General features: G+C 37.5%; 2 protein-coding genes across 3 annotated transcripts in view; both read right to left on the reverse strand.

Annotated features, from left to right (window-relative positions):
* LOC107572500 (78 kDa glucose-regulated protein-like) overlaps positions 1-2,864 on the reverse strand; it is a 59,673-nt gene extending 56,809 nt beyond the window's left edge. The window contains exon 1 of the mRNA XM_016258923.1: positions 2,798-2,864. The gene's annotated coding sequence lies outside the window, so the exon portion shown is untranslated. The remainder of the gene's footprint in view (positions 1-2,797) is intronic.
* Positions 1-2,865, reverse strand: part of LOC107572499 (78 kDa glucose-regulated protein-like) — a 36,504-nt gene extending 33,639 nt beyond the window's left edge. For both annotated transcript variants that reach the window (XM_016258920.1, XM_016258921.1), the window contains exon 1: positions 2,798-2,865. The gene's annotated coding sequence lies outside the window, so the exon portion shown is untranslated. The remainder of the gene's footprint in view (positions 1-2,797) is intronic.
* Positions 2,866-8,964: the final 6,099 nt, after the last annotated feature.

Raw genomic sequence — 8,964 nt, forward strand, 5'->3', positions numbered from 1 at the left:
TGGTAGCCAAGGCTCACATAGTCATAGGCCACTGTTGTTAAGCCGGTTGGCGTGGTAGCCCAGGCACACATATATAGTAATACATGCGGTTCACATGGCTCTTCGGAGCAGCAGCAGTACATATGTCTTGGCAATAGATCTGCTTGTTGGGGGGGGTTTTGTTCTTGTTTTGGCTTGTATTGTCCCTTCTACGTCTCCTGCTTTGTGGGGGGTTATTTCATGTATGTTATATTTGCAACAGCAATATTTCTTATTGCTCACATGCTGCTCACAGCAGCATGTTGTGGATGTATTGGCAGTAGCATGTCTCGGTACTTGCTCTGCCGCAGCAGCAGTGTAGCAGATCTATTCCGCCAAGACCAAATACATTAACATTGTCATGTACATTACCATGCCAATCCCTCCGAGAGTTGTCATGACAGAAATCTGGTTGGCCACCCCAGGTGCCCCCCTACCAGATGTCTTGCGACTGGCTTGTTTTATAAAATTTCTAACTGCATCAGTGACGGATCCTGGCATGGGCAATAGGAAGCTTCATCAGACAGCTTTCTTCTCTTCTGTATACTTTCTATAGCGTTATCTTTATGATAAATGTCGAGAGCGCAGTGATGTAACGCGATAGCGTATCCATTTAATGCGCGATCACGAATCTCTCCACTCACAAGCATATTTCTTTTGCTCTTGTACAAAACTGGACATGCTCTTTAAAATATACAATGTTCTCTTATGAATTGGCTCTGCTCTCGCTTGGATATTGCGTGTACACACTCAAACTTTGTCCTTGCATCATTGAAGACAAGAAGAGCTTTTTTTAATTCAGGTGACGAGTAGGCTTATCCAACTAAATGGAAGCAAACTGATTATAGTCAGCCTTCCCTAGTTATTTATTATATTACTTAATACTTATTTGAGTTAAGTGCCTATTGTAAATATGCATTTATTAAATTATTTTAATTTAGTGCACTTGTATTTTGTTGTTTTTGTGTATAGTTATACAATAAAAACGTATAAACCAGACCCGGTTTAATATCGTTCCATCCATTGTTATAGTTGTCACTATGTCAATCACTGCTACACTCTTAAAAATAAAGGTTCTTCACGATGCCATAGAAGAACCTTTTTGTCTAAATGGTTCCATAAAGAACCTTTAACATCTGAAGAACCTTTCTGTTTCACAAAAGCTTCTTTGGGGCGAAAGAAGGTTCTTCAGATTACAAAAAGGTAAGAAAGAGATGGTTCTTTAAAGAACTGAATGGTTCTTTGTGGAACCAAAAATGGTTCTTCTATGGCATCGCTTCAAGAACCTTTTGAAGCACCTTTATTTTTAAGAGTGTAGTTTGTGAGTGAATTCCGCATAAGTATGGGGATGCCATTCCCGAAACTTTGCAAAGTGTGTGTGGACGAAAAACAAAAGTTGTACATTTTGAATGGATTATAGCCTAGAAAGCTCACAAAGAGCGCTCCCTTAAAAAGCTGTCACTCTTTGTTCATCGCGATCTCACAAAGTTCTGTTATGACCAATAAATCTCTCTACACTGCGCGATCAATCTATTATATACATAGTGTATACACTCCGTATGTTATAATAAGAGGTTTCGATTGTATAACTCGGCACAGAACAAAAACTGGTGTGTGTTGTAGCCTTTAGATATGAGACAAATCCCGCATGTAGGCTGCTGTCATGAGGATGATGAAAGTCTTTTCATTTGAGTAAAGCCTTTAAGTCCCTTTAAGTGGTTTTCTTCATTGAATGTGTACAATTTATCATCTTATTTATTTGATTTTATTCAACCCAAAATATTAACCTGTACATTAGGTTACAGTGATAAAATGAAATCTAAGGGTTAGAGGAGGAAAAAATAGCTCCCTAAGATAACATTTGCAGGTTAGCACTTCTTAATAGTGTATTATAGATTCTACAATGGGTTTTTTTTCTCATCAAGCTCATTTTGCGGCCACCCTCTTTTGAGTACAGTGCCCCAGCCTGAAATCTATTACTAAAGCCATCCCTAACTCTATTGTCTAATTAAAGAAATATTCTCTCATTCTATCCCCATGACCCCACATCTCCCACCACATTTAACTGATGGTTGTGATTTCAAAGAAAGTCATCTTTCAAACAAAATTCTTAGAAATATTCTAATCCCATACAGAAACGACTATATTTCACATAATTTCTCAAAATATACCATTTACAAATATTTCCAACCAACCAACATTTCCTTTATCTCCCAATATTAAAGAAATTATAACATTTTAAGTGGGATGTATCCATCCAGTGAATATTTATGACTTTGGATTTGATTCTAATATGTATATTTTGTGATTATATTGAAACCATGGATCATCTGTTTTTTGACTGGCTGTACCCAAAAGTGTCCTCACCTTAGAAGCTTAACTGTGAAGGGCATTATCTATAGACTTATATTTTAAATAATAACAAAGATGACTTCCTGGCTAACAACAACCTTCTGCTGGGAACATTTTTAGATACACAAATCTAAGAACTTGAAGGTGAAACCAATGTTTTGTGCATTTTATAATGAGTTTATTTATAATACAAAAGCCCTCAAAGTGCTGAAAAAGAAAAATGCAATAAAAATGCATATATATATATATATATTATTTCATGCACCTGTTCTGTATATATTCTAATATATGACTATTATATGATTAATTGCTTAATAAAAAACTAAATAAACTAGAATTTGGAAGTAGTCGTGCAAGTAGTCCATTGGTTCAGTTGATTCGAAGCTTCTTCGAAAAGGTTCGTTTCTCCCATGCCTAGATATTTGACCTGATAAGTGTAGTAATAAACACTTGTCTAAAGGTCGTGTGTGCTGTCTGTGTTTCTCTGAGTCTCAGCTGTAACTCATGGAGCTGTGCTCACCTGTATATAAGCAGGTGTTTTCAGGTGTTTCCGCCCACTTCGGTTTCAGGGACACACGCGTGGAACTGAGAATTTTAGTTGACGCTGCTTGTATCTCAGCAGGTTTAATGGAATATTTAATAAAAAGATAAATATATTTTCAGAAGTGAACAGTGCTGCCAGACTGGATGGACCAATTCCAGCCCAAAAGCTCACCAAAACGCCCAAAACATTAACTGTCAAAATAATGCGATTTAATGTTATTGTCATGTCAATCAAGTTTGATAAAGACCATTTTTAACTAATTAAAACAAAATAATGACGACAATATAAACAGACATTTCCCAGGTAAACGGATCTAATAAGGGGCAAATACATTAGAGAGAATGACCAAATAGCCTATGACTAAAACATGCAGGTAGACACTGTCAAAACGACAATCAAGAAATCAAGCGATACCCTCGAAAAAACACATGCATCATTTTCAATGTCAACAGTCAGAATAAGCCACTTTAAACGCAAAAAGTGCCCAATATAAGATATGATCGGGAAAAGCAACTAGGTACTTCACACTCATTCATGCACACACCACTACAGTCAAAACGGTGTCATTCATTGATATATAGATCAAATAATGTACGATAATCAGACACTAAAAAAAATAACCACAACTATAATGCGCTTACCTTCGTGCCACACTTGAACTTCAGACAGAACGAGGAAGTCTTTCGTGAAGTAGCTTTATTAAACTAATAAAACCCAGCAGCTTTCAAAGGATAGGCTACCAGTCTGTCCTGATGCAGGACAGGTGTATTCCCACATTCAGTTTCGATTAAGTTTTGTGCTTTGAATTGATTTTAGAGCCTTCCTGTCATCTCCCTCCAGATGTAGACTATTTTACGTTGTGTGAGTCGTCGCTTTTTATAATTGCTTAGGCTATATGTTAAAAAATCCTTAGGCTATGTTTGACTGATTGGATGCAATAGCCTACATGCACACTACTAGGTTTGTTTGTTAACCAATTTATATGTTTGAAAACGGCCAAACTAATTTTGTCCACCTGCCCAAGCCAACTTTCACCGCAGACATCCGAGTTGCGGGAAAACCCAACTTTCATGAACCTGGATTCAAACATTCCGACTCGCAAAGTAGCCTAAAGCATCCACGTGACTGGAAAGAAAATGAGGTTTCGTTTTTGGCTGATCACGTGATTCGTGAGAAATTGAGCTTTGAGGCTTCAGTGTCACATGTAACATCACTTGACCAAATCATGCAAAGTCTTGTTACGAGTACAGCGCAAAAGCCCAAATAATGCTTGCACAAGCAGAATTAGGATTATACTCTCATAACCACAATTCAAAAAATGGCATTAAATTCCGTGCTCACCTAATAAATACTTACTGCACAAACCTAAACGTGTCTGTCTGAAAATAAAAACTTTGTCTGCATGCAAACAACAAAAGATTGTTTTTCTGACATATTGACAATTAACTTATTAATCGACTTAAATAATTTAGAATAATTCAGTATAGCTCAAGTGTTACGAACGGTGAGTCTTTTAATAACTCAACATTTCTTAGGACTTCATTACTAAAGTTATGCTAGTGTTCTTACCTGATCAGGCACCAGCCTTCAGATGCTTTAGAACAGATTCTCTGGGAAAATGAGTCAAGGTGCTCTCTGGTCTAGGGTTTATAACAGTCCATCAAAGCAAACTTTAGGATGACCGTGGTACTCTTTCAGATCTAAAAAGCCTTTATTATCAGATGGCTACATCTAAAACATCTAAACACTCTCCAACGCGTTTCTCAGGGAGAGCAAACAACAAACTCAGCACAGGAGATAAATAATAAAAAAGGAGTAAAGTCCTCGTTCAGTCCTGGATACATATTAGCCTTTAATTTATAAATCCAAAATGTTTCTCTTTCCTTTCCTAAGAGTAATATTCACATGATCAATAACTTGTATTCTAAGGATTAAAGGATTAGGTTTTGCCATTGCATATTCTTCATTACCCCTCCTGATGGCATATTTGTGTTCAGCCAATTGAACCAGCAGGGCCGGCCCAAGCCTTTATGGGCACTAAGCAGAATTATATTTGGGGGCCCCTCAGTGCCGCCAATACAATTGATTGTCAATGCTTGATTATTCACACACTATAAATCTAACACACCCATTATCAATCTTATTTGTTGTAGTTGTTTTGCTTACATCAAACCAACGTCTGCCTGCCATGTTTTTACCCTTCTATGATTTTTAATTGTTACAGTAACAAACCCACAAGAGTGGTCAGGTGTCTGAGTAGTTCACGTTCAGAATGAAAATTCTGTCATCATTTACTCAACCTCCACTTGTTCCAAACCTGTATGAGTTTCTTTCTTCTGTTGAACACAAAATAAGATATTTTGAAAAATGTTGATGGGCACCATTGACTTCCATAGTAGGAAAAAATAAATACTATGGAAGTCAGTGGTGCCCATCAACTGTTCGGAGATCAACATTTTTGTTGATTTTGTTGACTTTAATTTGCACTTTAACATTCAAAGTCTTACAGTACTAAGTGACATACTTAATGTGGTGTATTGAAAAGTAGCTAAATAATGCATTTACGGAACAGAATGTTATTTTAACAACAAATTATTAAACATAGCAGCAAACCATTTGTACATCTAAAACAACAATTAGCTAATTGAGGCATAATAATATATAATAGCAAAGACCCCAAAGGTAGGCTAAGGTAAATAATGTTAAGCTGTTATCGGCACCAAGCTTATGAAACAGAAGCTTATTTTTATTACAAAAATATATACCCAAGAACAGGTGCGGTTCTAGACATTTGGAGGCCCTAGGCAAAATTCATTTTGGAGGCCCCCCACCAAAAAAGCACTTGAAACAAATATGATTCCTAACCTTTTTATTTGTACATTTCATTTTAAAATTTGTGTATTTTTACTTATACAGTACCGGTCAAAATTATGTATAAATATTTTTAATGTTTTTGAAAGAAGTCAGTTATGATTATTTTCTATTTTTACCATAGCTTAAAATATATATTTCTGTGCGTTATCAATAATCCAGTCTTATTTGTCACCTTCAGAAATCATTAATATGCTTCATTATCAATGTTAGAAACAGCTGTGCTGCTTAATATTTATTTGATAAACTGTGATACAGGATTTTTGATGATTAAAAGTAAAAAAAGAAAATAACAGCATTTATTTTGTAATAGAAATCTTTTATAACAATGCAAGTCGTTACTATAACTTTTTAGTCAATTTAACACATCCTTATAAATAAAAGTATACATTTCTTTAAAAAATTTTAATAAAATACTGACCCACTGAATTGCAAACTTTTGAACGGTATTGTTACAAAAGATTTCTATTTGAAATGAATGCTGTTCTTTCTTTTTTCTTTTCTATTTCACAATATTACAGTTTTTTCTGTATTTTTGATCAAATAAATGTAGGCTTCATGAGCATAAGAGACTTATTTCAAAAACATTAAAAACAGTAATGTGTCTAAACTTTTGACTGGTACTGTCTGTACAGATTAATTAAAACTTTATCTAAAGTAATCTCTTTTTTTTGTTTGTTGAGGATGTTATTATAGCCGTGATATTATTATTATTATTACTATTTTGCAGTAATATTTTCAGTAGGTTATTTACAGTTCCTGAACACCACTTCAGTAAATTAATATCTGTGCTTTTATCATTTTTTTTCTTGTGACGTCTTAGTGAGTTACTCTGTGTTTATTCCCAAGTCACAGGTGATTGTCTGTCTGCAGGTGATTGGATGACGTGGTGCTGCGCCTGGACTAAATCAACTGGTCTTAAAAGGGACTTGCAGGAACAATGAGAGGAGAAAGGAATAGTTGTTTGTTGTTGGCGTTGGTGCATGAGTCTGCCAGAGAACTCACGGGACGTAGAGGTTATGGGAATTTTCAGTAGTTTATTTACAGTTCCTGAACACCACTTCAGTAAATTAATATCTGTGCTTTTATCATTTTTTTTCTTGTGACGTCTTAGTGAGTTACTCTGTGTTTATTCCCAAGTCACAGGTGATTGAATGACGTGGTGCTGCACCTGGACTAAATCAACTGGTCTTAAAAGGGACTTGCAGGAACAATGAGAGGGAAGAGGACTAGTTGTTTGTTGTTGGCATTGGTGCATGAGTCTGCCAGAGACCCTGCCAGCCCCAGATGGGGTCTGTTCCCTGCAGTCAGCTGTCTCTACTTGCCGTCACAAGATCTTTCCCTTGTTGTCAGCTATTCTGTTCCTAGCCATCACTGGATGCATCCAAATATACTAATTTGAAAACATAGGACAAGATGGTATAAGTCCCCACCGAACGTCAGTTGATCACACATTTTTTTGATTTTTTACAAGGGATAAGACAATGCGATATGTGCGACCTGTTTGTAATGAGACTCATTTATAAAGCTGCTGTTATCAACAAAAAGAAGCATTGAGGTCTTCCCGCGTGTAACAAAGATCATAGTTCGGGAAGAAGGAGGCGGTAACCGGCGGACATTCAAAGAAACTTTAATAAAATAAACAACCACAAAATAGCGTGACAGCCCCTTGCGGACGACTGTCACGCACAAACGAAGCCAAAACACAAAATAAACATTAGCAATTACTCCACCGGCCTCTCTCTGTTCCTACGGCTCTCGGCCCTGCCCCTCTCGTCACATACCCCCATCGCCCCTCACAGGCCGGGGGGTACCCACAAGACTGCGCTCTACTCCATCCCCCCCCCCTTCCGAGGGAGCCGATCACGGCAGCCGCAGCGTACCTGGGGGTAAGGACAGACAGACGAGGCGAGAGAAAAGGAGATAGAAGGATGAGGAGAGACAGAGCAGAGAGAGAGGGAAAAAAAAAATCTTGTTCCGGTTCCCAGACACACTGCCGCTCGGCCCTCCACCAGCTGGGTAAACTCTTCCGCGATGCCTGGCGGTGGCGCTGGATAGCCCTCGGTGGGCGGCTCGACACTCCTCCACCGCCCGGTGGATGGCGACGGCTCCTCCGGGTTCGGGCAGCCGGCAGGTGTCCCCCGTTCCCTGCTCCTCCCCATCATGACGGATGGCAGCAGGCTCCGGCGGCAACTCCTCCGCTCCCTGCTGTGTCTATGCTAATAGGGCAGAGATTGTCACAAATGGGCAGGATTTTTTCCCCTACGACGACGTCGTCATAGGGAGAAATCTGGAATCACGTTTTCAGAGAGACTGTTTATGATTTATTGAGATTATAAAAAAATGAGTGGGTGGATTTTTACCACTATAGGCTGGTTGTTTTCACACACTGTGGCCACACAACTGTGTTCAAATACCTTATAAAAGTGATTTTTGCACAATAGGTCCCCTTTAAAATACATATTGACTTCATACTGTCTTAATAAACTGCTTGTCCCTCCTTCTCCAGAAGAAAAAGGCATATTCAGTCATATAAATATCATGCCTACTGGATCACTGTCTAATATCCAGCTAATTTTGCAATGCAGAAGTACACTATTTTCAATGGAAGCATGTTTCTGACTTTTTATCTGACAATTCAGACTTGTTTTTGCAAATCTGAAAATAAAGTCAAAATTGCGAGATATAAAAACCGATATAAACTCACAATTCTGATTCCCCCCCCCCTCTGAATTATGAGATTAAATCTCGCAATTCTGACTTTTTTCTGAATTCTGAGTCTAGAGGTTGGAATCTTTTGGAACCTCGAGATTAGATTTATATTGATTCTTGAGGTCACGATTCGATTAAAAATTGATTCACGATTTTAAATCAAATTTTGTTTCGTTTAGTTCATAGATTTTATTCTAGTTTACTTTTCCTATTAGACAGTTTAATAGGTCTTGAAGAAAACAAATTACACTGAATTAAATGTAAACCTTTTTTTTTTTTTTTTGTCAACCCAGTATTATAAAACCAATGCCATTTAAGCTGACTGCAGTCAGGACCAGCAGCTGTCTGTAGTAAAGCAAGGCAGCACTGAGACAAATAGAAAAACCACGTAGTACATAAAAAAGAACCAAGGTTTTACTGTTGTAAAAGTGTAGTAAGCATGTTTTTTTGGCGTATTGATTACAATT

The sequence above is a fragment of the Sinocyclocheilus grahami genome, unplaced genomic scaffold (genome assembly GCF_001515645.1).
Source record: "Sinocyclocheilus grahami isolate Dianchi unplaced genomic scaffold, SAMN03320097.WGS_v1.1 scaffold1762.1, whole genome shotgun sequence".
NCBI classification, from domain to species: domain Eukaryota; kingdom Metazoa; phylum Chordata; class Actinopteri; order Cypriniformes; family Cyprinidae; genus Sinocyclocheilus; species Sinocyclocheilus grahami.